This window comes from Monodelphis domestica, chromosome 3 (assembly GCF_027887165.1).
Source record: "Monodelphis domestica isolate mMonDom1 chromosome 3, mMonDom1.pri, whole genome shotgun sequence".
Taxonomy (NCBI): Eukaryota; Metazoa; Chordata; class Mammalia; order Didelphimorphia; family Didelphidae; genus Monodelphis; species Monodelphis domestica.
The window spans coordinates 399,585,991-399,613,511 of NC_077229.1; the positions used below are offsets into that span (position 1 = coordinate 399,585,991).

The 27,521-nt window shown below is 36.1% G+C and overlaps 1 protein-coding gene and 1 pseudogene across 2 annotated transcripts in view; one reads left to right on the forward strand and one right to left on the reverse strand.

Moving 5' to 3' along the window:
* TPPP (tubulin polymerization promoting protein) overlaps positions 1-27,521 on the forward strand; it is a 141,372-nt gene that overhangs the window by 68,404 nt on the left and 45,447 nt on the right. The gene's annotated exons all lie outside the window — the stretch shown is intronic.
* LOC107651713 (60 kDa heat shock protein, mitochondrial-like) overlaps positions 1-27,521 on the reverse strand; it is a 46,397-nt pseudogene that overhangs the window by 7,816 nt on the left and 11,060 nt on the right.

Here is a 27,521-nt window from a genome sequence, read left to right on the forward strand (position 1 = left end):
AGGAGGAAAACCAGGAAGATGAAAACCACCTTACTAAACCATAATTTACAAAGAGTAATAAGTGCATTGAAAAAGCTGATTTCCTTTTTTGTGGGTCATTATAACATAGGATGAAGAAGCATCTGGTTACTAATTAGGCAACTGAAAATAAACTAGATAGAGAAGATGAGGATGGCATGCACCCAAGCAATCAGATTTCTTGACTGATTAATTGAAACTGACTTCCTCCAATTTCCTTATCTGTTTTATAGACATTCCATCACCACAGGCTTTCAACCAAATCCTTGATTTGACTGTTCAAAAATAGGCCATGATTGATTTGTTTTAATTATTCCCTTCAGAATTTGATCATTTCAGAAAACAAAATCCTCTTCCTCTTGTTCCATGTTTTGTTATGACTTTTTTTATACAGTGCATTTCCTGAAAGTTGGTTTTTCTCCCTATCCTTAGATACCAACAAATAGAAGAGAAAACTTTGAATGAATCAAATTTTGTCCTGGTTCTAGTTCAGAAGAGTGCTCATTATTTCAATGAAAATGTTAAAGGCTTCTTCAACATGAAAAGGCAGTTAGAGATTTAATGAAAGAGAACTTTCCCACAAAGGGTTTGGTTTGGGGTTTTTTTTTTTGGTAGTTAATATGAGCTTGGAACTTAATTTATGTCTTAACTGTTTTCAGCATTTTTATCAGATAACAGATGACTTTTTACATAATTCTGGGCTTTTATTGAGAACCCCAATTTTATAGTTGCTCATTAGCCAGATTTCTGAGTGTGCTTCTATTGGTGACTGTGATATACAGTGATTGATCGTCTGTTGTATTTATAAGATTGTCATCTAGTGGTTTGGGGTTTTCCCCCTATAATATTATTGAAATGTGCTTATTATAAGTTTTGCCACATCTAAAGCTTATATTTTATGTAGGAAACCAGTTCATTTTCAGTTTACTTTTTCCTTCCTTTCTTTGATAGATTCATCATTTGAACTCTAAGTATTTTCTTCATGGATATAGACTTTAACTCTTACTCATGCTTTCATTCCATGTAATTCTTGGCTGTGCTTTCTCATATAGCCTCCACAGAATGTCTACCTGTGGCAGGAAAGATCATTCTCTCATTCTCTTACTGACTCTCTGCTACAGAGTTCATTATCTTCTCAAATCTACATCCCTACTCCCTAATTCCTTTAGCTCCATTGACCTGTTGAAATCCTTGCTTCCAGCTAAAAAATTTCCACTCCTGGATTAGAGTTTGGGGAGTCTCTCTTTCACTGCTAAAAAGGGAGTGCACAAAAGAGAATTCCATAAACTTGGCATCAATCCCTGCAAATTTCTAGAATAGATTACTAACCAGATGATTAGCACTTTGAAAAGTAAGGACCACCATATGAATGTGTTCACTAAAAGTCATGTCAGACTAGCCTCATTTTCTTTTTTGGAAAAGTTTATTAAGTTGATATTGGGCAAATGGTGTAGACAATGCACAGCATTTAGCAATGCTTTATCTGATCTCTGACAGTTCATTGGATTCCTCAAATTCATGAGATAGATGCCAGTCTGGAATTCTGCCTCCAGTGATATACAGTGGTGTAGAGGATCTGTTATAGCTAAGGGATACTGTGTGGTATGGGGGCAAGAGAGGGGAAATAGAACAAATATTTATTAAGTACCTGCCATGAGCCAAGCCCTGTGCCAAGTGCCTCAAAACAAAAATAGCTCTTTTCATTCTCACAACAACCCTGAGGGATAGCTGATATTTTTACCTCAGTTTTACAGTTGAAGAAAAATGCCTTGGCCAAGGTCACACAGCTAATAGGTTTCTGAAGTTAGATGTGAACTCAAGTCTTCCTGAATGCAGATGTAGTGCTATATCTATTGTATCATATACATGTTGGAAAAAACACTGACCTGGGAGTTAGAAAAGCATTATTTTAGTCCCTATGGCCTTTAGAAAGTCAAATCATCTTCTTGCATCTCATCTTCCTCATTTATACAATGAAAGCATAAGACTAGACGATTTCTGAGACCACTTCTAGCTTTGGTAGTCCAGTGTTCTTATGTTCTTATGTTCCGAACCTCCAAAAGTTCATAAGAGCCCTGCAAAAGACGTATGTATGTCCATGGGTTTCCTTAGAGGAGGGGCAACAGAAGCCTCATGAGAAGCCATTACACAAGACCACTCTGCTCAGCTACAATCATAGATACACACAGAAAAATAAACCATGGGATCAAGTACCTAGAATTAAGCAGAGCAGACTAGAAGTAGGGTAATCATTTAGTCAAGAGAGAAGAATAGGTGTGTTAGTAAGGCACAAGTAGAGGGATATCCTCTAGATTAAACCAGGCTAATATAGGGTTAACTTGACAGTGCTGAAGGGAGGAAAAAAGAAAACAAGACTCACACTCATGCTGGGGTCAAGGCAACAAGTGCATGAAGGACAATCAAGTCAAAAGTCAGAATTAAAATTTAGATAAGTGCCAAACTACAAAAACAATGACTCTTTTGTTTCTTCATTTTCCCAGCTCCTTCAGAGATGTGTGTGTGTGTGTGTGTGTGTGTGTGTGTGTGTGTGTGTGTGTATTATATTGGCACTCACTTCTTGTTCCTTCTCAATGATTCAACCTCACTTTCCTACCTCTTGTAAGAAAGAAGTAATACTGAGTCAGGGCCCAGTCCCATAATCCAACTCTCTATGACTAGAACAAGTTAGTATATTTGACTCTAGAGTTAAAACCAATCATTACACTGATAAGAGTTCTGACATCTTTCAGTGTTGTTTTCCTTGAATTGTTGTCATTATGTACAATGTTCTCTTGCTTCTGTGTACTTCTTCCTGCATCAGTTCATTTATGTTTTTTCATATTTCTGAGTTCTCCATATTTGTTGTTTTTCATAGTCAATGATATGCCATCAATAAACCATAGTTTGTTCAACCATTCAGCTTATATCCACTTTATTTCTTTTAAAAAAAAATAAAAACCCCACCATCTTAGAATCAATACTGTGTATTGGTTCCAAGGCAGAAGAGTGGTAAAAGCTAGGCAATGGGGGTTGTGACTTGCCCAGGGTCACACAGCTAGGAAGTGTTTGAGGACAGATTTCAACCCAGAATTTCCCATCTCTAAGCCGGGCTCATAATCCACTGAGCCACCCAGCTACCCCCCCCCACACACACACTTTATTTCTAATTCTTTGCTCCTGTAAAAAATGCTGCTATAAATATTTTTGTATGTATAGGACCTTCTATTTTTTACCTCCTTTGGGTATATTTCTTACATTGGTTTCATTGAGTCAAAGAGCATATACAATTTGATGACTTTCTTAATGTAATTCTATATTGTTTTCCAGAATATTGAACCAATTCATAGATCTAAAAACAATGTATTGATCTTCCCATAATCCACCCTCAACACAAAACATTTTGGTCATTTGTCATATTTGCCAAGCTGAGAAGTATATAAGATGAAACCTCAGAGTTTTTATTTGCATTTTTCTTAATGATTTGGAGCATTGTTTTATATGGTTATTACTAATTTTCATTTTTATTCCTTTGATAACTGCCTACTCATATCCTTTGATCACTTACATATGTATTTGATTCTTGTTTCTATATCAGTACTTATCTACCTTGTGTATCCATCAGACTATTATAGAGATGGTTGCTGTGAAGATTTTGCCCATTAAATAACTGTTCTTACTCTAGCTATGCTAATTTCATGGCAAAGCTTTTTAATTTTATATAATTGAAATTATCTGTGTTAATTTCTAATAATCAACTCTAACCCTTATTTCTTTAATTATCCTTAATTGTGCTGCCTTCTATTTGCCTTTAATTTTTCTGTGATGTGATCTCTTACATTTAGGTCAAATATCTACTGGGAATTTATTCTGACATAAATTTAACTTTTGCTCAACTGCTTTTCAATTGTCCTGACAGTTCTGGGCAAATAGTGAAGCTTTACCTCAACAATTTATATTCTTGAGTTCATCAAACATTAGGCTACTATATTCAATTGAATGAATAAATGGATAAAAATGTATTTATTATGTCAATATTAAGTGACAGGCATTCTGCTAAGCACTGAGGATATAAATATGAGCCAACAAGACTTTCCTGCATTCCAGAACCTTATCTTCTAATAAGGATAACAAATATTAGAGGAGTGGTGGTCAATTGACTGAACAAAATAAGAGGAAAAATTGAAAAATGGTATATTAGAGACTGAGATTAGACCAACATCTCACACCATATACCAAAATAAGGTCAAAATGAGTATATGATCTAAAAATAAAGGGTGATACTCTAGGCAAACTAGAAGAATATGTAATAGTTGGATTGTCAGATCTATGGATAAAGGAAGAATTTAGGATCAAACAAGAGATAGAGAGCATTATAAAATGTGGATTGGACCATACAACTAAATAAATGCAACCAAGAGTAGAAAGAAACCAGAAATCTGGAAAAAAATTTTGCTGCAAGTATATCTGATAAAAAATTCATTTCTCAAATATATAGAGAACTAAATCAAATATATAAGATAAAAATCATTCTCCACTTGATAAATGGTTAGAGAATTTGAACAGGCAGTTCGCTTTCAATTAGAGAAATGTAAATTACAACCAACTCTTACCTAAAAGATAGTCTAATTTGACAGAAAAAGAAAATGATAAATGTTGGAAGGGATGCAGAAAATAGTTGAGACACAAATACACTGTTGGTAGAGCTGAAATCTGATCCAGCCCTTCTGGAGAGCCATTTGGAACTATGCTCAAAGGACTCTAAAACTATCCCTTTGATCTATCAATATCATTACTAGGTTTGCATCCCAAAGAGATCAAAAAGGGGGAAAGGACCTATTTGTACAAAAATATTCATTGCAGCTCTTTTTGTGGTAGCAAAGAATTGGAAATTTAGGGAAGTAGATAGCAAGTTGTGATATATAATAGTTATGGAATACTATTGTGTTACAAGAAATGATAAGCTGGATGATTTTAGAAAAATCTGCAAAGACATAAATTGAAGTAAAATAAGTGGAACCAGAAGAACATTGTACACAGTGACAGAAATATTTATTGATGAACAACTGTGAATGACCTAGTTATTCTCAGCAATACAGAGATCCAAGACAATCCTAGGGACTCATGGTGAAACATATCATCTGCACTCTGAGAAAGAACTGGAGTTTGAAGACTGAAACATATTAAACTTAATTTTTTATTTATTCTTTTTCCATTTGAACATTCTTCCATGAAACGACTAATCTGGAAAAAATGCTTTATGTGACTATACATGTAAAATCTATATCAGATTGCTTGTCATCTCAGAAAGGTATGGAGGGTATGGAGGTAGGGTCAGAAGAAGGGAGAAAATTTGGGACTCAAAACTTTTTTAAAAGAATGTTAAAAATTGTTTTTACACATAATAGGGGAAAATAAAATATTATTTTAAAAAAGAAGTTGGCATAATAGATGTTGGGTACAGCAGCTTATCTAGTTTGGTTATTTGGTTTTTGTATTTTTCATTTAAATTTATATATTTGTTTATTGATTACATTAAAATTCCTCTCTCCATTCCCTACACCCATTAGAGATGGCATCATTTGACAAAGGATATACGTGTATATAAAACTATCCCTTACTTATTTCTGTTTATCTGTTCTTTCTCTGGAGGTAGACATACACAAGCCATCCTTCAATCAATATTTCTGTTGCTGCATATAATGTCTTCCTTGTTCTGCTCTTTTCACTCTACGTAATTTCATATAGATCTTTCCACGATTTTTTCAAAAATTAGTCTACTTATCAGTTTCTTAAAATGCAGTCATATTCCATCACAATCTTATGCCACAACTTGTTTAGCCATTTCCCAATAGATAGCCATCCCTTCAATTTCCATTTCTTTGCCACCACAAAGAGAGCTGTTATAAATATTTTAGAACATATAGGTTCTCTTCTATTTTCCTTGATCCCCCTAGGAAATAAATCTAATAGTGATATTGCTGGGTCAAAAGGCTTACACAGTTTGATAACTCTTTGGGCATAATTCCAGGTTGCATATCAATGATTACTGCTTTATAACATAATTTGAAATCTGGAAGTCATAAGCACCTTTCATATCTACCCTTTCCCCCATTGTTTTTCTTGAGAATCTTTATTTTTTGTAACTTCAGATAATTTTGTTATTATTTTATCAATTTATATAACATAATCCATTCATTATGGGTTCTTTGCTCTTCTTTGGTTCTTATATTTCCCCTGGCCCTGTTCTGCTCATCCATGATTTAGATCAAGGGTTGGAAACATACAACCTTGGGGTAAAATCCAACGCATAACCTGTTTTTGTTCAGTCACCATTACATTACTATAAACCATTCTCAGGCTATACAAAAAAGAGATAGCTGGCAGAATTTGGCACGCCAATCATAGTTTCCCAATCTCTGATTTAATTGAAGATATAAAAGGCAATGGAATTCAAAAAAGTCACAATAAGTTGAACATTCTATCTAAAAAGAGGAGATTTAATGGGGATAAATGTAAATTTCTGCAATTAGGATAAGAAAAAGGCCCTAAACAAATTCCAGGTGAGGCAAATGTAACTGGGCAATTCCTATGAGAAAAGAGCTTGTCTGTTTTAATAGATTCCAAGCTCCAATATATCAACAATATGATGTAGCCAATAAAGCACTAATGTTATTTTAGGTGTCATTCATAGAAGCATAGTGACAAGAACAAGAAGGATTAGAGTCCCACCCTTCTTTTGGTGATCAGGCAACATCTGAAGTATAGTATTGTTTTCAATTCTGGCCACCATACTTTGAGGGGTCATTGACAAACTTGAGTGTTTTCCAGGGAAGAATCAGCAGCATTGCAAGGGGACTCAAAACTGTCATATGAGGAACAGCTGAAGGAACTGAGAATTTTAGCATGGAAAAAAAGAAGACTTAGGGGAACCTGATAGGCATCTATAAATATTTGTCACATGAGAGCAATATAAGACTAGTCTGTGTAGTTCCAAAGAGCAAAAATAAGAGTAAGTTAAAGTTACAGAGAAATGGATTTCGTTTCAGTATAAAAAAGAACAATTTAACAAGTTGAGGTGTCCAAAAATGGGCTATAATGAGTATTCACCTCTAAGATTCTATGATTCATCTTATACTTGGAAAGTCAATCCTTTAATACAAGGTCAGATCTTGAAATTCATCCCTTTTAAATTTTATCTTGTAAGTTTAAACTTATGATTCCAATCTATTGAAACTGTTCATTAAAATGCTATTCTATATCATAAAATAAACAAAATGTGAGTTCAACAACAACAACAACAACAAAAAAAAACCTTTTTGGAAACATAGTGCCAGCTTTGTGGGGGGAAAAAAAAATATATATATATATATATATACATATATATATATGTTTAGCTCAGGCTTCCAGTCTTGGTTCCTTATGATAATTTCTACAATTCCAGTAACCCACCATTCATAGAAGACACCTTGCTTTTCTCCTTACTTGGTGTTGTAGGAAGAATGATGGATTTAGAATCAGTAAGCTAGAGGTCATACCACTTTGGGATTAAGGACAAGTCACAGGACCTTGCTGTATCTGTTCCTACTTTGTGAAATGAGAATTAGACTAGGTGATCTTTAATGTCCATTCCTACTTTCAACCTCTGCTCCTTACTACCATAGAAAAAGAATAGTTTTCATGAGTTTACACAAGAAAATGTGTCTGCCTAGCTGAAATAAGGGGAGCACCACTGGAAAGACTATAGGAAATTCATTAATTAAAATGAGAGTAAACATTATTTCTTCTTTTTGGTCAATTAATTTCAATCACATTCCATATATTATATATATGTATGTATGTATGTATATATACATACTCAGTTTGTTGCAGAATGTGGATTATTATGTGCCCATGGTTCATCACTATCTATGTGTCAAACCATTGTTCCTATTATACTCCCCTCCAATAGCCAGCTGTAACTACAGGTAAAAGGTTGAGTCTAACATAAGGGTCATTAACATGGGACCCAGGGAATTTTGGTTTTTAATATTGTGTTAAATGTATTTCAAAATAATTGATTTCCTTACTAGCCTATGTATTTTATGTTATTCATTTTAAAATGTTATGCTGAGAAGGGGTCCATAGGCTTCATCATAATGCCAAAGAAGTCTCTGACACAAAAAAAGAGTGAAAACCCTGGTCTAAATGGAGAGCTAAGTATGAGAGAGAGACAGAGACAGAGACAGAGACAGAAAGAGAGAGAGAGAGAGAGGGAGAGAGAGAGAGAGAGAAACAGAGATAAAGACACAGAGAGAGACACAGAGAGAAAGAGAGAGAGAGAGAGACAGAGACAGAGACAGAGAGAGAGGTACACCATATATACATATTTATATATTATACATAAAATATATATAATGATGTTATCTAATTATATATTTATATTGTATACAAATGGTACATATTATACAATATATTGTTATATGGATATTTTATATATAAATAACATTTATATTTTAATAGCTAATATCAGCAAGTGCTGATTATTAAAACAACAGAGAACAGATGACTTATTGTATAGGGAAATTCTTCTGAAAGATTGCACAGATATAAATCAAGAATGGATTATTCATTTTATGAAAAGATTCATCACAGAAATATAAAATTCCTTTGCGTCAAAACCTTCTTCTTCTCTCCTTTCTCTAGTAGGTTAAAAATGAGATACTATTTGCAAATATTTGGCTTGTATAGTGTCTTTTCAATATAATTAGAGTGTAAAAGAGTATTTGATAGACAATAAAGGACTCCTAACATCCCTTGTGATTACCATGGGCTCATTCACACTAAATGTCAGGACACTGGGAAGGGTCATGTCTCAATCAAGTAATACAGGTTTTATCCTTATCCAAACACTCCCATACTATAACTGGCATACACCACATGTACTCCATCTAAACTTTGTTCTTTCAAAGTGCTTTGAAGATGTTCTTCATAACATCCCTAGGAGGAAGAACATAGGAGCATGCCCTTTTCAAAGGTGAAAAAACTCAAATGCATAGGAGGTTTGTGCCTTGCCAAGGGCCATACATACATTAAAGAAGATAGAAAGCCCAGAACTGAGCTTTGGTCCTTTAGAAATAACTTGGTTCCTTTTTGAAAAGTGATGTCCTTCATAGAAATCACTTCTTTTCAAATATAAGTTATAGAAATCAGGAGATGCTGATTTATCCAGTGTGGCCACTCTCTTTATTTATATCACACGTGACCTCTCTTTGCCTTAAGTAGGCTGAAGTCGTGAGCTGCTGGGATCAAAAAACAATTCATTTGGTGGTCAAATTTCTAATGATGAGAATTAAAGAGGGATTGGGATTTGGACTGAGTTTTATGGAAATGACATTGGTTTGAGAGTCAAAGGGCCAGAGTTTGAATTAAGGTTTTGCTTTACTACCTGGGTCACCTGAGGCAAGTTACTTAGCCTCTCAATTATCTCATCTGTAAAATGAAGGAGTTGGTTGAAATGACTCCTGAGGGCTCTTCCAGGACTGAATCTATAATTTTAAGATCTAGAAAAGTGGTGTCCAAAATAGGGACAGTGAACTGTCATCAACCAATGAAAGAGTAAGAAGATAGATTGCCTCCAAACCTTCCCTGATAGCAAATCTTGGATCATTTCTGCAACACAGTCATTCCTGTGTTCCATCATTCCACAGTCCATCCACATTTTTCTCCCCTACCCTGTGATATGCAAATTTCCAGCTTCCCCCCATTTTTAAAGTTGGCATCAGATCCTTAGGGCAGTTAAACCCCACCCCCTGGATACTCATGGCAGCATTTGTATAGATGCCACTGGGAAAATTTCTTCCCTTATTTTGCCCAACTAGTCGCCTTGCAAATGTAGCAGGTCCTCCTAGACACCTTGAAGGCTAGCTTTCATGCTTGGGGAAATGATAGATAAGAAAAGTCCCCGTTTTCCCCCTTTTTGTTTTGGGTAGAGCATGAGTCACATGGTATGAGCAGGCATGGAAAATCATGTTCTGCATCTTAGATCTCATGACACTTTCTCCCAAACCTATCTGTGCAGACATCCCTAATACCTGGAGAACACTACCATCCTTTCAGTCATTCAGATTCATAATCTTGGTACTAGCCATTCTTCTCTTTACTCATTCCACAGATCCAATCAGTCGTCAAATCTTGTGATTTCTACTTCCACAGAAGGGGTATCTGTCCCCTTCTTTCCACTTATAAATCTTAGTTCAATCCATCATCATTCTTACTTGAACAATTATAGTAGCCATCTATTTGGTTTCCCAGACTCAAAATTCTCTCTCTACTCAGCTACTAAAAGGACTTTACTAACATCTGATCGGTTCCTTCCCATGCTCAGTAAATGTCAGTAACTCCTTATTGTCTCTGCCATCATTTATATTCTCATCCTTTAAAATTTCTAGGGGACAGCTGGGTATCTCAGTGGATTGAGAGCCAGGCCTAGAGAGGTGAGGTCCTGGGTTCAAATCTGGCCTCAGATACTTCCCAGCTGTGTGACCCTGGGCAAGTCACTTGACCCCCATTGCCTAGCCCTTACCACTCTTCTGCCTTGGAGCCAATACACAGTATTGACTCCAAGACAGAAGGTAAGGGTTTAAATTTAAAAAATAAATAAATAAAATAAAATTTCTATTCCTGTGTGTTTTTATGATATAAATTATTAGTATGTGTTTACAATTAATAAATCAGAAAATAGATAGGTGTATATATGTGCCGACAAAGGCAGAGAACCTCACTGAAGTCTTCAGTCCCAGGATTGTCCAAGAATGCATTCTGGCTGCAGGGAAGACTACATCCATGTCTTCACAGCCTAGTCCCAGGGCATGAGTTTAGAGGCACTTAAATCCTAAACTACTGAGGGGAAAGGAGTGGGAAAATGTAATTTAAATTTAGATTTTTAAAAGGGGAAATGGGGAGACATAGTCCTCACAGAATCATGGAATTAGAGAACTAGAAGGAACCTTAGCAGTCATCCATTCCAATATATGTTAAATATATATATATATATACATATATATATATATCTATAGATATATAGATATAGATATAGATATAGATATAGATATAGATATAGTGTGTGTATGTGTGGTATGTGTTGTTGTTTCTTGTTGTTCAGTCATTTCATGACTCCATGGACAAATTTTGCCAATAATATTAATGGAGTTTTCTTAGCAAAGACACTGGTATGGTCTGCCATTTTCTTCTCCAGTGAATTATGGCAAATAGAAGTGAAGTGACTTGCCCAGGATCACACAGCTAGAAATGTCTGAGATCAGATTTGAACTCACAATGACTCTTCCTGACTCCAGGCCCAGAATTCTATTCATTGAGCCACCTGGCTGCCATATATACACATGTGTGTATATATACATGCATTGTGTATATACATACATGTGCATGTGTATATATTTTAAAATACACACATATTAGATATACCCAAAGAATACTGAAAAGGAATCTCCACTGTTATATGCCAAATAAATGATCATTCAACTTCTGCATAAAAACCTCCAAGGAAAGGGAGCTCATTACCTCATGAGGCAGTCAATTGCGCTTTTTGACAGTAGGAAGTAAATGTCTAGATGGAATAGTGGATAGAACTGGTCTTGTCATCAGCAAGACCTGACTTTGAATCTTACTTCAAATATTAGCCATGTTACTTGGAATAAGTCAGCTTTACTTCTTTACTTTGCCAGCCTTAATTTCCTCAAATGTAAAATGGGGACAATAATACCTCCTACCTCACAGAGTTATTGTGAGGATCAAATGTGAATATATGTAAAGAGCTTTGCAAACTTAAAGCACTCTATAAATGGCTAACTAGCTAGTTCAATTGGCCTCTTTGCACCTTATACCCATTGCTATTGCTCCTGGTCCTGCCCTATGAAGCCAAATAGAACAAATCGTATGCCTCCACCAAGCCCTTCAAATTCCTGAAGACACTAAGGATAAGACTCCCTTCCATGAGACCTCTCTTTTTCAGACAACACTGGAGTTCCTCCCACCCATTCAGAAATGGAACTGGTTTTGTGTTAATTGCTTTAAAATTCTTTTCAGTGTCTCTATTAAATGTTTATTATTTCACTGTTGTTCCCTTCCTGAATTTGTTGGCTTGGTAAGCAAAGGAATATTTAGAGCTCAGTTTAGCTTCCTATATTCTCAGGATTTCTCAATTGAGTAGATGAATGAGTCAGGATAGGAGTCTGGGAGTGATTTGCCGTGTCATTTGAACTCAAATCCATGTGGATCCAAGGAAAAAGTATCTATGGCTATACTGATTTTTTTTCCCTTATGCCTAATTCATCATCATTATTAGCTTAAAATACCCAAAGCTTAAAACCTTACACAACTACTTTAAGAGTTCTAATAGCCCACAGTGAGTTAGAAGTACTTTGGAGGGCTGATTATATTTTTGTTTAAATATCAAATAAAGGGAAACCTTGTTTATTTGGATTGCCTGGAGAGGTCATCCTTAACAACCAAAAAGTCCAAACCATGAAAAATTTAAACAATAAAAGCAATTTTTACTTCCAAGTACAAATATTAAATTCAAATCAACCAAAGGTATTATTGCAGAGCAGAATTTCCTGAACTTGCTTTAATGGGCAAAAGCAGAGAGATTATAATTAGTATGTATGTTGTTGATATTTTAAAATTATATTGAAAGTGGTTAAAATCTGTTGCTCTCTTAGGTCTATTGTTTTTGAAATGAATGTATTTTATAAATCATTTTTTTTCCAGAGCTAAACATAAACTTCAGCCCAGACTCTAAGAAAATTATCACTAGTTCTGGATTAGGGTATCCAAAGGAATGCAATTGCATTATTATATTTAAGAAAGAATGATGAAACGATCAGTTTCTCTGCTTCTAGAATAGCATGACACTAATCTCTATGAAGTTTTTTTTTCCAAATTGCATTTGATTTTCAATTGCTGACCTGATTATGACTGCTGATCTCATTCTTAAATTATCAGTCGAATATAAAACAGCTGTAGCTTTTATGACCTGAACAAGATTAGATTTGCAACAAAACAAGTTGAGCCCAACACTTACAACTAACTTGTATAGAAAAGTCCTGGGAGGAAGGGAGGTCATGGAGGGAGAGTGGGAAATCCATTAAAAGCAACCTTTCTGTGGGAACAGGGGACCTTCTAGAAATGTCTTTTTTCACTTTTAGCTAGTAAGAAACTTATTTCTTGCTGCCTCACATAGTTAAAGCTGAAATGATGGAAACACCCAAAAACAGTATGTATCATTGGTTCTTGAAGGCCAATCCACCATCATCACATTTTATCCCTATAATTCAAGGCTAGAGGCAACATTGCACTGGGTGCATCTGGGTAAAGAGTTGATATTGGAACCAAAACAATCTGGGTTCATGGTTCTCTGGTAGCAGTGTGTGAGTCTATGAAGTGCCTCAAGCAACTCTCTTGAGACAATGAATTGAAAGAACTGATCCTCATGGTTTTAAAAGAGGATGTTTTCAGAGAGGAAAATCACAGAACAAGACCACCCTCATGCTGCCTCCCATTTCCCCAAAAATGCCGGGCTATGTTTAAGAGAGAAAGTGAAGAGTTTCTTGGATTTGGAAGGTGTTAAATGTCATAATTCAGAATTCCCTCATCCAAGCACTTGAGATGGACAGGATCCAACTATGTTACCTGAGGGCATGAAGGCTCACAAGTCATTATGAAGGAGTGACAGCATTGAGGTTTCGCTGCAGAAACCCAGCTCGAATGGGGAAAGCCAACACTGAACTTCAGTGAGTATTCATAAGTGTCCATGCCAACAGGAGACTCAGGAGCTCATTCGCAAGGCTGTGTAACGCCAGCATTATCCAAGATTCAAAAACAGCCAAGATGGCTTTGCACAGTCTATATGATTCAGATAGCTGAGATTGGCACTCTCTCTATTGCACCACCTCACTGCTCCTGTATGTCAGTAAGCTATACTAAGGCTGGATGCACAAACACAGGTTGCCTCAGTTTCTTTCCCTGTAAAATAGCATGAAGAGTATCTCTCTCGAAGTTCTTGTAAAGTCAAATGAGGTAATATATGGGTTGTTTTGGTTTTTTGTTTTTTTTTACTTTATAAGCATTTAAATGCTACAGAAATGTTGGTAGCAATAATAACTGATCTTGATCTCTTTTTTGATAGGGATCAGTCCTGAGACAAGTAATAATCCAGCTCTCATACTTTTATACTTACTGTTCTATAAACTACACAGATGATTAAAATAACTAATTTTTGAAGTTGGATAAAAATATTGGGCTGTAAGTTTATCTTCAGTAGACTGACTCATCCTAGTGGCCATGAGTACAGGGATCACGTGTATCACCTCCTGCCTTACTTGCTACATTTCCACGTTTTAAAACTTTGGTTATCTGTGGCTTAGAGACTGAGTATTTAGTATGTCAACTTCACTTAACAATATTGATCTTAAGATTTTATGGTTAATGTTATGTTCAGGCAATTGCCTATAACAGTTCATTCTATGATTACATTATAAGTTTCTCATTGGACAGCAGTGGATTGAGTGCCAGCCTTGGAATTGGAAGATTTATCTTCCTCAGTTCAAATCTGACCTCAGACACTAGCTGTGCAAGTTACTTAACCCTGTTTGCCTCAGTTTCCTCATTGTAAAATGAACTGGAGAAGGAAATGGCAAACCACTTCAAGATCTTTGCCAAGAAAACCCCAAATGTGGTCACAAAGAGTCAGATATAACTGAACAACAACAAATTTGTTCCCTGAGATCTCCAGAATATTTTGATTTGGGCATTTCCACCAGGAGGATTTGTCATCTGTCAGTTCATCAGAGAGAATGACTTTTTGATGTTCAATTCTAGTGACCAGGTCACATCTTGCTAAATTTTTACAATCTGTAGTGATGTATTTCTCAGTTTCTACTGTTTTCTTACATAATTTACATAAATAATTGAGATTGAGTTGTTTTCTAGTGGCAATGATTTGATCCTGAATTACAATCATAAGTAACTTCCTTTTCCACCAACAAATCCTTATGATTCCTCTGCCATTTTAATGCTTCTTTTTCAAGATACCATTGGCTAAGTTTGTGTGGATTTTGCATTTTATAGGCCTTTTGACTATTCTTGTATCTCAGTCATTTCCCAGGTTCCTTCCTGAGGTAAAACACTTTTTGTCACATTCACCAAATCCAATTATCACAGGTGTCTTTTTTCCCAGTTGACTATTTGGTGACATTAACATCTGCTTGTTTCAAAAGTGCCTCGGTAGGTTTTTCATCTATTCATCATGTGCTCTAAGAATTTCTATTAATCCTCTTTTTTCATTTTTGTCAAAAAAGTATTTATCTTTCTTTAATGACTTTAGGGTATCGGGCCTTTATGTATTGTTAATAATGAACAATAATTAATTTTTTATTTTTTAATTTTATTTAATTAATTAATTTAGAATATTTTTCTATCATTACATGATACATGTTCTTTCCCTCCCCTCCTCCCACCCCTCTCCTGTAGCCAACGAGCAATTCCACTGGGTTTTACATGTGTCATTGATCAAGACCTATTTCCATATTATTGATGTTTGCATTAGGGTGATTGCTTAGAATCTTCATCCCCAATCATATCCCCATCAACCCATGTGATCAAGCAGTTGTTTTTCTTCTGTGTTTCTACTCCCACAGTTCTTTCTCTGGATGTGGATAGTGTTCTTTCTGATAAGTCCCTCAGATTTGTCCTGGATTATTGCATTGCTGCTAGTAGAGAAGTCTAGCACATTCAATTGTACCACAGTGTATCAGTCTCTATGTCTCTGTGTATAATATGAATAATAATTAATAACAATAATTTCATTAGAGTCACTTCCCAGACCACTTAGGGTTCATTATACAGTTCTAAAAGTATATAGACTACTATTACAAAAGTGTTAATTACCTTATTAATTGGGTAGAAATCATTGAGGTAAAAAACATTAAGTATCTTATAGTGTTCTTCCTCTTCAATTTTGATTTAAGGATGACAGTAAATCTTTGGTATTATTATTATCATCATCATTATTATTATTCACTGTTCTTTCAGCCATGTGCCTCTCCCCATCCCTCACAAGGAACACAGAAGACAGCTAGAATATGGCCAACAAAGATTGGAAGAATATATGATATTCTGGTTGATCAGTGACAGTTTTGACAAATCGATTCCTGAGACTGAATCAACCAGTTCAGTTTTGTTTACTCCTCATCCCTCAAATTCATTTAGGTTTTTATCCAAAATTGTTGTTCAGTTAAAATGGTGTTGACAAGTAGAAGGAGTCGGAGGGAAAACAGAAGGGCTAAATGGGCCCTGTATTGGATCTTTGTTTAGACCCATGCAGCACTGGGTAAAACAGAAATCTGGTGGAACCAAAGACTGAGTGGATCTTGTGCCAGGTATTCCTTCAGACATTCATTTATTCACTCAGTCACCAAAGATTTAAGAACTCACTCTGCTAGAGGATTGAGGCAAATACAAAGTGGAGACTAGACAAACCAAGCCCTTTCCCTTAAGGGGGTCCTGACCATTGTTCTCCAAAAAGTTATCATCCTCATTCCACATTTTGACAAGTTCATGATAACATCTCAATCCATAAAACTTAGCTATATCCACATCCTGGCCCAAAAGGCAATATGGACTTTATGGACACAAAGAACTCCTCTAGAGAAAAATTCCAATGCATAAAAGATGCATCCACTAAAGCTTCTTTTCTTTTCTTCTTTGTTATTGTATTTTTATAATACTTTATGGTTTCTAAAACGTTTTCACACATAATAATAGTAACAATAACAGTGCATATTTATGTCAGACTTAAAAAGTTACTTATAAACACTTTTCTCACAATAGTCCTGTTAGATAGATAGTGTACATATGATGATTTCAATTTTACCAGTTGAGGAAACTAAGACTTAGAAGTGAAATGGGCCAATACATGGTTCCAGAAGTAGAGCCCAAGTCTTCTAACTCCTGGGCTCCTGTTCTTCCCACCATAAGATGCCGATTGTCCTTTTAGAATAGTAGAAGTATTTGAAGATGGTGATCAATCCATCAGCATTTATTAAGCACCTATTATTTGCCATAAGCATTGGATATTCAAAAATAAAAAGTGAAACCATCACTGGCATCATGGAATTATATTGAATTGTTATTTTTCCAAACTGTCTTTTTGGCATGTGGGCAATATACAGTACTTTTAAACTTTTTCTTTCTGTAGTTTCCAGCTATATGATAATAGGCTTTTAATGTCTGTGATAAAGTCCCTCTACTGGGAACAGATCAACCTGGACCTATCTCAGTATAGGGACTCCATGCTAATAATCATCTTGATATCTCTTCTTGGCACCTAGCACAGTGCCTGACACAAGGTGGGTGTTTAATAAATGAATTTTAAATTCTTTCCTTCTAAAGTTTCTTTCCTTCTTTACTATGTCCTTATTCCTAACCGTAAGTTAGGGTTTCATTCTTGCTAAATCCACCAAGATCCAGAACTTAATTCTTTCCTCCCCATCATTACCAAGCTTCCTTTATTGACAATTTACTCTTATTCCTATACCCACTGTAATAGCTTGCCATCTCAGCAGCATTTCCAGTCACTTACTACCACATCATTCAAGTCATTGGCCTTTTGACCTCTCCTAGGTCCCTGCTGAGCCTGAATCCCCATGGTGTGTCAGTCTCTGTGCTACCATCATAAATATCCTATCCTGCTTTCTCCCCCTCCTCTTAACCTTTACATATGCCCACTGTACTCACCTGGGATCACCCATGCTTTTCTTCTCTTCTTGCATGTTGGAGAATACCAATAACGTCACAAGACAGAACCAATCTGGCCTTCTAAAGATCTACGGGTATCACTTCACAGTGAAGTGCTCTTATCTTTAAAAGAAATAAACAAAAGCTTGACCATGATGTCCCCATTTTAGCCTTGTTTTCATTACTAGATACTTCAATAAGTAATAATCTGTATCCTTCCTCCAAATCCTACTATTTTTCAAAATGCCTTTATCTTTCATCTTAGAATAAATACTGTATATTGGTTTCAAGGCAGAAGAGTAGTTAGGGCTAGGCAATGGGGGTTAAGTGACTTGCCCAGAGTTACATAGCTGGGAAGTGTCTGAGGCCAGATTTGAACCTAGGTTCCTTAACACTAAAGAAAGCTAAATAAATCCAACCAACCAACATGTATTCCTAATTTCATCTCTATAGTTGTTACCTCAATAAAAGGGGATTCCCAAATATGACTGGCAACCAACCACATCCATTTAGTTGCCAAATCTTGTTGGCTTTTCCTTCTTATGTTTTCTCACATATATCTCTTCCTTCCTGGTCTTTTGGGCACTACATTCCATCATGTGTTCCATCATGCCTGATTTACTGCAAAGCCTCCCAAATGGTTGGTGTTTCTGGTTCTGTTTCTTTCATCTCCATCTCTCCTTTCATCCTCCACTTCAGAATTATCTGCCTAAACTTGCATAGTTCATTTAGGGGCTAAGTTGACCAGGGATGGTTTTCCTTCATCAATTTTGGTATTATGAACATATTCAACATTGATTCCTTCTGTGGTTTCCTATTGCCTTCGAGATAAAGATCCTATACTTGGTATTAAAGACCCTTCACAATCTGACTCCCAACATATCTTTTTCCTACTTCATCTCCCACCCATCCTTTATAAGAATCATACATTTACTGGGCCACTTGCCTAAACCTAGCTTGCACACATCTAATTCCTGCCCAAAATAGGCTCAGGAATGATGAAAGGAAACTCTATAGAACCCTTCTAGGATAGAAAACAATGGACATTTCTCAAACGAAAATTAATTTTCAGAAATTCACCAGTTAGTACAAAAAAGGAATTTAAAGGCAGATTTGTTAATTATCAAAATTCTTTCTTTGATGGCTCATTTAGACTATTAATTTGTAAGTTCAATTAAAGTGTTGTTCAGACCTGTCTAGCTCTTTGTGACCTCATTGGTGGGTTTTCTTGGGCAAAGATACTGGTGTGGTTTGCCATTTCTTTTTCCAACTCATTTTACAGATGAGGAAACTGAGGCCAACTGGGTTAAATGACTTACCCAGGGTCACACAACTGATAGATGTCTGAGGCCATATTTGTACTCAGGTCTTTGTGACTCCAGGCCTAGTGTTCTATCCACTGTACCACCTGGCTACCCCAGGTAAAGTGATAGGAAAAAATCTTTTATAAATGTTTCTTCAAGCAGGATTCAAATCTAGACTTTTTGTCCAGTTGGCAGGCCTGTCTAAAAATGACTTGACCCTGAACTGTGATGAGGTTAGCAAGTACCTTTTGGCAGCCATTCACTGACAAACAGCTGCAGGGCTTTTAGAGGACAGCAAATAGGTTAAATAAATAAAAATTCAAGTGAACTTTTTCCATTTTCTCCTAACCAGTATCTCCCAACTGGCTTGTAACTGAGAGTCTCGTTAGGCCATGTTTGTTTTCCCTCTATGTACCCAATGATGTGGTATCTAAAAAAAAAAAGATGTAACTTTATGTGGCTAAGTAGGTCAAGGTTTTTCTTTTAGAAACCAACTTTATTTTTGAACACTTTTCCTTAAAATGATAGAATATTTAAGCTGGTCTATACACAGCCCAGCTTGATTCTATTGAAGTCAAAGTCTTATTCCTACTTTTCTGTGTCGTGAACATTAAATATGGGGTCACAGGACCTGAGTATGACTCTCAGCTCTACTGTTGTGTTTACCCATGTGTCCTTGGACAAATCACACATACCCCTTTGTCTGCCTCAGTTTCCTCATCTGAATAATGAGGGGGTTGGACTAAATTATCTCCAGGATCTCTTCTAACACTTCATCCTACATCCCAGTGATATTTCAGATGAAGAATGGAAACCTTTGCTGACATGAGGAAAAGAAATCTGTAAAACTGTGACCTCGGGGGGAAAAAACAATTATTCATTTGAATTATTTTATTCATTCAACAGTTCCTTGAGTGCTTTCTAAGTACAAGGAAGACCTTTTGATATAAGTTGGGGGAAGAAAAGCAAATGTAATATAAGCAAAAAAAAGAGCTACTCCTACCATGGTTTCTAAAGTAATTTGTATGTGCAAAGAGGATACTTGATAGCCCCAAGACACTGGAGCTCTTCATTGTCTTTTTCTAGTAAAGAGAATGATCTTGGTCTATTTTATTTGCTCTCCCTATTGATCAAAATCACTCAGGTATAAGGTGCCAGGCCAGGGAATTGGCAGGAACCAATCCTTTTGACACCATCTTTATAGTAAATTCAGAAGCAGATTGGCATAGTAGATAGAAGTCCAGCCTTAGAGTCAAAAAGACCTGGGTTCTAGTCCCATTCCTGACATATCAGCTATGTGACTTCTTAGCACCAAGGCAAGCTTCTAAGGCTATCTATCAGCTGCAGAATTGTTGCTGACCTGCCACTGGCAGAGATTTTCCTCACTGGGAAGTCAGCAGAATGGAAAAAGACAAAGTATATAGATAACAATTCACATTTAGACAGTATATTCTGGTTTATCAAGTTCTTTCATGAGAACATTTCTGATGCAAATGATCTGTTCCATCTTACAAATGAGGAAACCAAGGCTTAAGAGAATAAGTGACTTGCCTAAGGTCACATTGCTATTAAATGTCAATAGAACTCTGATTCCAAGATGAATCCTTATTCTACTATACTGCTCTTCCTTACTGCATTTATTTGCCACACAAGAATTTTGTTTCTGCTGTGTAGTGAGCTACTTATTCCCACTTCCTTAGTTTATATTCTGGCTAACAGACACTTGAAATGGCAGGAGGTCAGGGTTTCTGACTTAAAAAAAAACAACCTTGAGATTAAAACTATATTTTACTGTTCTATTTCCATGTGAAAAAGTTCTTAGGAGAAAATAAGAGGGCTATTTGAATGGAAAGTCAGAAAAGCTGACCTTTTTGCTGTCTTTGCATTACAGAGTCTGGATCTCTGAGTGATCATTGATATTAAAGTAGCACTCTAAAGGTTGTAAAATATTTTATACAAGTTATCTCTTGTGGACTCTCACAGTAACTACACTAGGAGTTAGATACATCAGATATTATTATCTCTATTCTACATATAATGAAACGGTCTATTTAAGTGATTTACCCAGGGTGCACAGCTATTAGGTACAAGAGGTGGGATTTAAATCTGGACCTTTTTTATTGATTCCAAACCATTCTCCTGTCCCCTCTGGGCCAGAACAGTAGTGAGTCAAGCAGTAGCTGGGAGGAAAAATGTGAGGGAAAAAGCATTTATTAAGCACCTACTATAGGCTAGGTACTATGCAAAGGGCTTTACAAACAGATCTTGTTTGATCCTGACAACAACCCTGTGAGTTAATTAACCCCTTTTAAAGTTGAGAAAGCTGAGGCAGACAAAATTAAGTGTCTTACCCAGGGTCACACATATTGGAAGTGTCTGACTCAGGTGTTCCTATCTCTAAACCCAGTGCTCCATCTACTACATTACCAGATGCCCCAATTTCCATTTGCTCATCTGAGTACAAGCTATTCTAGTGTGCTCCTCCAGCTTCCACTGTGCCACCTAGCTGCATGGTGGCTATTTTCTTATCTCTATTTGATTCTAGTACAGGCTCCTTACATAGTCCATTAGGGTACCACATTGAACAATGGTGGTTTCTCTTCCTCATTGTTTGTGTTGATCATATTTCCAGCAGTGCGTTAACAAGAGTCCATGAAACAAATATTTTTATACTCTAGAAAATGAGAAAAAAATACCTTTTAAAGTGATTCTTTGGGTTTAGCACCTTTGTGATTCATTCTGTGACAGTGCCCTCTGGGAAGAGAATTTTAGCCTGCTCCAGACCCTGCCAGCTCCATTCCCCCATTTTTCCCACAGCACTCTCTGGTCAGCAGGTACCATCACCACATGTTCGCCTCGCCAAGGACTAGAATTCTTCAACCTGAGTAATAACAGCAGCAGCAGTGAGGGTGACTTCTATTCTCTACATGTGATGCTCTATTGTCATGAGAAGATTGGCTAAACCCTTGGTTCAGCTTCTCTCCGGTTTCCTGCAAATGCAATTTCTTACTAGTGAATGAGAAGGAGCAAGTATCAGAGACTGGTTGTGGATGAAGTATTCAAGACTAGGAGACAATAACCATGGATAAATGTGCAGAAGTCTCCATTACTTCCTTTTATTCATAGGACATTATTGGAAAGAGAGTCATGAGCTCAGCCTTTGGGATTTTCATACAAAATAATGTGTATACAGATGTTTCTGGCAGTTCTTGTCATTTTAGGACTATTTAGTAGATCAAGAATTTGATATTATTGTTGCTTTTTGGCTTTTAAAAAACTTTATTATGTGGAGTCAGCCATTAACTGAGAGGACTTATGGATAGATTTTTGTGATATATATGTAATTTATATTTGTATATGTACATATTCACAATCCTCTCTATATAGATAGATGGATATATATATAATTAGATCTATTAACATCTAGAATGAGAGAAAGAGAGAGAAAATGAGAGTGTGTGTGTTCCAAAATGGAATTAAGTCAACAAGATCCGAGGTATTTTGCATGTGTAACATTTATTTAGTCAACAAATACAGGTATTTACAAGCTTCTATATTTGATCAGCTTAAATACTTTGACCAAAAAGGTTGTGAATATTCTTCTTGTTTCTGAAGTCTACTGAGCCATCCATGTGATACTATTCCTTTCCACCATGTGAGGCATCATTCAGCAGTATTGCATAGAGTTGAAGAGCAGCCTTTCTTTTTAGGGGAGTAAACAGAAGGTGTTTGGAGATATAATTTTTAAGGGAGGGGAAATAACCTCAAATATAGTTTTACTGTGTGACACAACTGAGAATTTACCAGACTTAAAAATACTAGAAATACTTAGACTATATTCTGGATTGCTTCTATAACCACTTCTCAGATATCTCCTCACCATGTTGTCAGGCCAATACCTTCCTCCCTAGTATATGATATTGTTTTATAAGTTCATTAGAGTGGTATAAAATAAACTTCTGTGAGGTCCAAAAGAAGGATAAAAGAAGGATTTGGGGGAGGAGTTGGCATTCGAGTTAGATTTTAAAGGATGAATAGGAATTCATCACACAAAGAAAGGGATACTGGGCATTATAGGCATAGGGAACATTGTGATTAAGGGTATAAAGGCAGAAAAATTCAAGGCACATTTTACAAGTTGTCCTACTTAACAAGAGCATAGACTTTGTGGAGGGAAGAAATAATATGATATAATGATGGAGATAGGGTGTTGCCAGACTGGAGAGGGCCTGGAATACCAGTTTAAGGAGTTTTAACTTTGCTCAGGAGGCAATAGGAAACTTCTAAAGATTTATGAGTAATGCACTTGGTATCTAGGCTTTTCGTTTGGGTTACAGACCTTTACCATAGCATTGCTGGCCATGTGCTAAGTCCTCAAAGTGAGCAGAATCTTGAGTGTGTGGAAGGGGTGGAGAGGGGGAACTGGAGATTGTGTTTGTTTTATGAGCAATGGCATTCTGATATGTATTTCCAACATCTGATGTTATCGCTATGTTTATGATGAAGTCATTTGTTTGAATTTTCCCCTCTAATACATTCCTTTTTGTCCTTTCCATGAAGTATTTCTGGACTGCTAGCCTTCTAATAACCCTTTCTAGGAAGGGAATTTGGATCTCTTATGTTGGATAATTGATGGGGAAGTCCTTGAAAATGGTTTAAGTTAAGAAGGAGGTGAAATTTGTATCACAACCAAAGTTGGTTCTGGAGCAATGAGACATTTGGGTCATTCACCCCAAAGACACTGGAGTAAATAGATTCTTGCTGGTCTGAACTTCCAGAGATGGAGCCACTGAATTATCTGCATTTGTGGAAACTCCTCAACCAGTTTCTGCCAGTTGCAGGTTGGGTAAGAAAAAGGCTTCCTCTCTGGTTAGAGATTTGTTTGCTTATTTCAATAATTACAAAGGACAAAGGACTCCTTTCCAAAATTTTAGATCAAGGTCTAGAATTAAACCAAACCAGCCATTTTAGATCATAAGGTTGTAGAAAACAATGACTGCTGGTGTCCTTTGTTGTATAACAAGGCCAGTGTATGTGGATTATTGGGGTTTTTTTATACATAAGAAGCTTCAGGGTTAGGTAGGAACCTAGGTAAATATGAGGACCCAAACCCTTAGCACCATGTTTTATCCAACTAAGTTAAACGTGCCACATGGCTTAATGACCAATAGTAATTAGTCATAATCACTTTTAAGTTTACAAACTACCACTTTAAGAAATTTTGAACAGGATGATTTCAGAAAGAGCTGAAAAGACTTACATGGACTGATGCAGAGTAAAATAAGCAGAACCAAGATACCATTGTACATAGAACAGTTCTAAAGTGGAATGATCAACTGTGATAGACTTAGTTACTCTCAGCAATGCAATGATCCAGGACAATTCTGAAGGATAACAAAAAAATGCTATCCACCTCCTAAGAGAGTTGCTGGAGTTGGAATGCAGTTCAAAGAATATAATTTTTCATTTTAGTTTATTTGGGTTTTGATTTTAGGGTTTTGATTTTATATGAGTATTTTCTTACAACAGTGAACAATGTAGAAGTACATTTTTCAAGATAATCCATGTGTAACCCAAATCAAATTGCTTGCCATCTCCAGGCCATGCGGAGGGAAGGGATGGAGAGTGGGAGACAATTTGGATCTTATAACTTTGGAAAACTTGGGTGAAAGATTATTATTACATGTAATTGGTAAAATAAAATGTCTTTCCAAAAAATGTTTGCAAACTAACTTCCTCACAGCAAGTTTATAAAATACAATGATAAAATAGAAAGTCAGATTTTGGTTCCCTGGGATTTTGGTTCAAATCTCAACTCTGCTACTTACTACTCGTGTGATGTTAAGCAAATGATTTAACTTCTTTTTACATCAATTCCTTCATCATTAAAATGGAGGGGGGGAGATAGGACTAGATAACCCCTAAGACCTTTTGCAACTCTAGATTTATGATTTAGGTTGATCATGAAAGTGTTAGTATTGTTATTCTCATTTTAATGATGAAAACATCAAAGGCATCACCTGATATAATTATCATTAGAATGGATTTGCAATGATTTGTGATAGAAATTTCTAGCTTTAAGCTGGTCTTTTTTTAACTTTAAATAATTTTATTATTCAAATATCATTACATAATTGGTTATTTCTCTGCTTCATACCCAATTTTAAGAAGTCTTCATCTTCACAGAAAGGCTATTTCTGAATTTTCCTTCTAGTGATGGCAAACACTAAAATTCTGATTTAACAGAATAATAGTAAAAATGCCTCAGGTCATTTAAGTTGAAAGCAGAACATTGATACCTGGATCTTGCACCCTGTAAAAGGAATATACAAATATCTTTATTTAAAAAATAAATAAGTAAAATAAATCATCTATAGGCATGGATAGTGACAACAGTAAACCATTACATATTTTGACAACTGAAACCAGTAACTGAGGGAGAAATGTTCTTAAAAATCAGCCTTTACTTTGGTCCTTTCTCCAACTAACTGCTCTAAAGTTAGCAAAGAACCCTGCCTTAAGTCTTGCTTCCATAACAGTTTGTAATAATAATGCATTTGTCTAGGAAATTAGAACCTGCCTCCTCCCATGCCTCCACTCATGCCACCCATCCCTCCTATGCTAGCTTCTTTCTCTACTTTAAAATTTTTAGGGGGCAGCTGGGTGACTTAGTGGATTGAGAGCTAGGCCTAAAGACAGGAGATTCAAATCTGGCCTCAGACACTTTGTAGATCTATGTAACCCTGGGCAAGTCACTTAATCCCCATTGCCTAGCCCTTACTACTCTTCTGCCCTGGAACCAAGATATAGAATTGATTCTAAGATAGAAGATAGGGGGATTTTAAACAATTTTTAAAAAGAATTTCAGTAATAACTTCTGCTGTAGTAAACTGAAAAGCTATACCAGCAGCATCCAAAAAAGCATTTCTTACAATGTTAGTTTTAGGTCAGTTTCTCCTTTTCCCATCATATTCATGAAATCTTCAAAAATGGCATCATAACTGACCTTGAGGAGTTTTGTAAAATTTTCTCAACTATCAGTGAGCCTTCAACGCCTACATACTTAGCTCTGGTCATTGCAGAGATTTTCAGGGCCTTCTTAATGATTTCTATTGCAAGTTTTTTATATATATTCCTTAGCTGGAGATGATGATCCTAAGGTGGAATGTATCTAAGCTATGCATAGCCACCTCCCAGAACCATGCCTTCTTCAATGGCAGTACATGTAACATTTAGTGCATTGGAAATGTGGTCTTCCTTTTCATTCACTTCTATATATTTATTCCATCAACCTTTGTTACATAGCGACTCCATCAGAAAGTTTGGCCAAATATTCATTTAACTTTTCTTTTTCATAGTGGTTAGCAGTAATCTCTAACTTATTAATGATTTCTTAAATACACTTTTCAGTTTGGAGTTTTTCACTCTTTCCTTTTCATAAGTATCATCTTTGGTCACAGTAACCTCTTCAACTTTTCCAAAGTTATGAGCTTGACTATCTTCAAGATCCAGAGTTAATCCCTCTTCTCCAAACATTGTACCACCAGTACAAATAATGATATCTTTCAGCTGGTTCTTCCTATTGTCATCAGAACCTGGAGCTTTTTACTGTAACAACCTCCCTCCCAATTTTTAGCCTGTTCAAAAGCATACTTGATGCTTACCCATCAACATCTTCAGCAATTATGACTAATGGCTCATGGTGGGCATTTATAATCTCAAGTGTGGGTACAATAGATTAGGTACTAGAGATCTTCTTTTCACTTAAGAGAACACAGTACCCTAGAATTAATATTTCTAGCCTTGAATAAAATCCAGAGAGATATAACCTCTGTCAAATTTCCTGCTTTCAATAATTTATCATTCAATATTTTCCCCTCCTTTACTGTAATGACATTGTTTCCTCTAACCTTTTTCATTTCATCATATATTATGTTGCCAATTTCTTGGTCTCCATTTGCAGAAATTGTAGCTTCTAGGGGGCGGCTGGGTGGCTCAGTGGATTGAGAGCCAGACCTAGAGACGCGAGGTCTTAGGTTCAAATCTGGCCTCAGACACTTTCTAGCTGTGTGACCCTGAGCAAGTCACTTGACCCCCATTGTATTGATTCTAAAATAGAAGCTAAGAATTTAAAAGGAAATAAGAGATAGAAATCTAAACTATTTGCACCCCTCGAAGAAGCTACAATTTCTTTTTTTTTATTTTTTTTTTAATTTTAAAACCCTTACCTTCCATCTTGGAGTCAATACCATGTATTGCTCCAAGGTAGAAGAGGGACAAGGGCTTGGAAACTGGGATTAAATGGTTTGTCTAAGGTCCAAAGATGGGAAGTGTCTGAGGCTAGATTCAAACCCAAGATCTCATGTCTCCTAGCTTTACTCTCAATCCACTGAGGGACCTAACTACCCC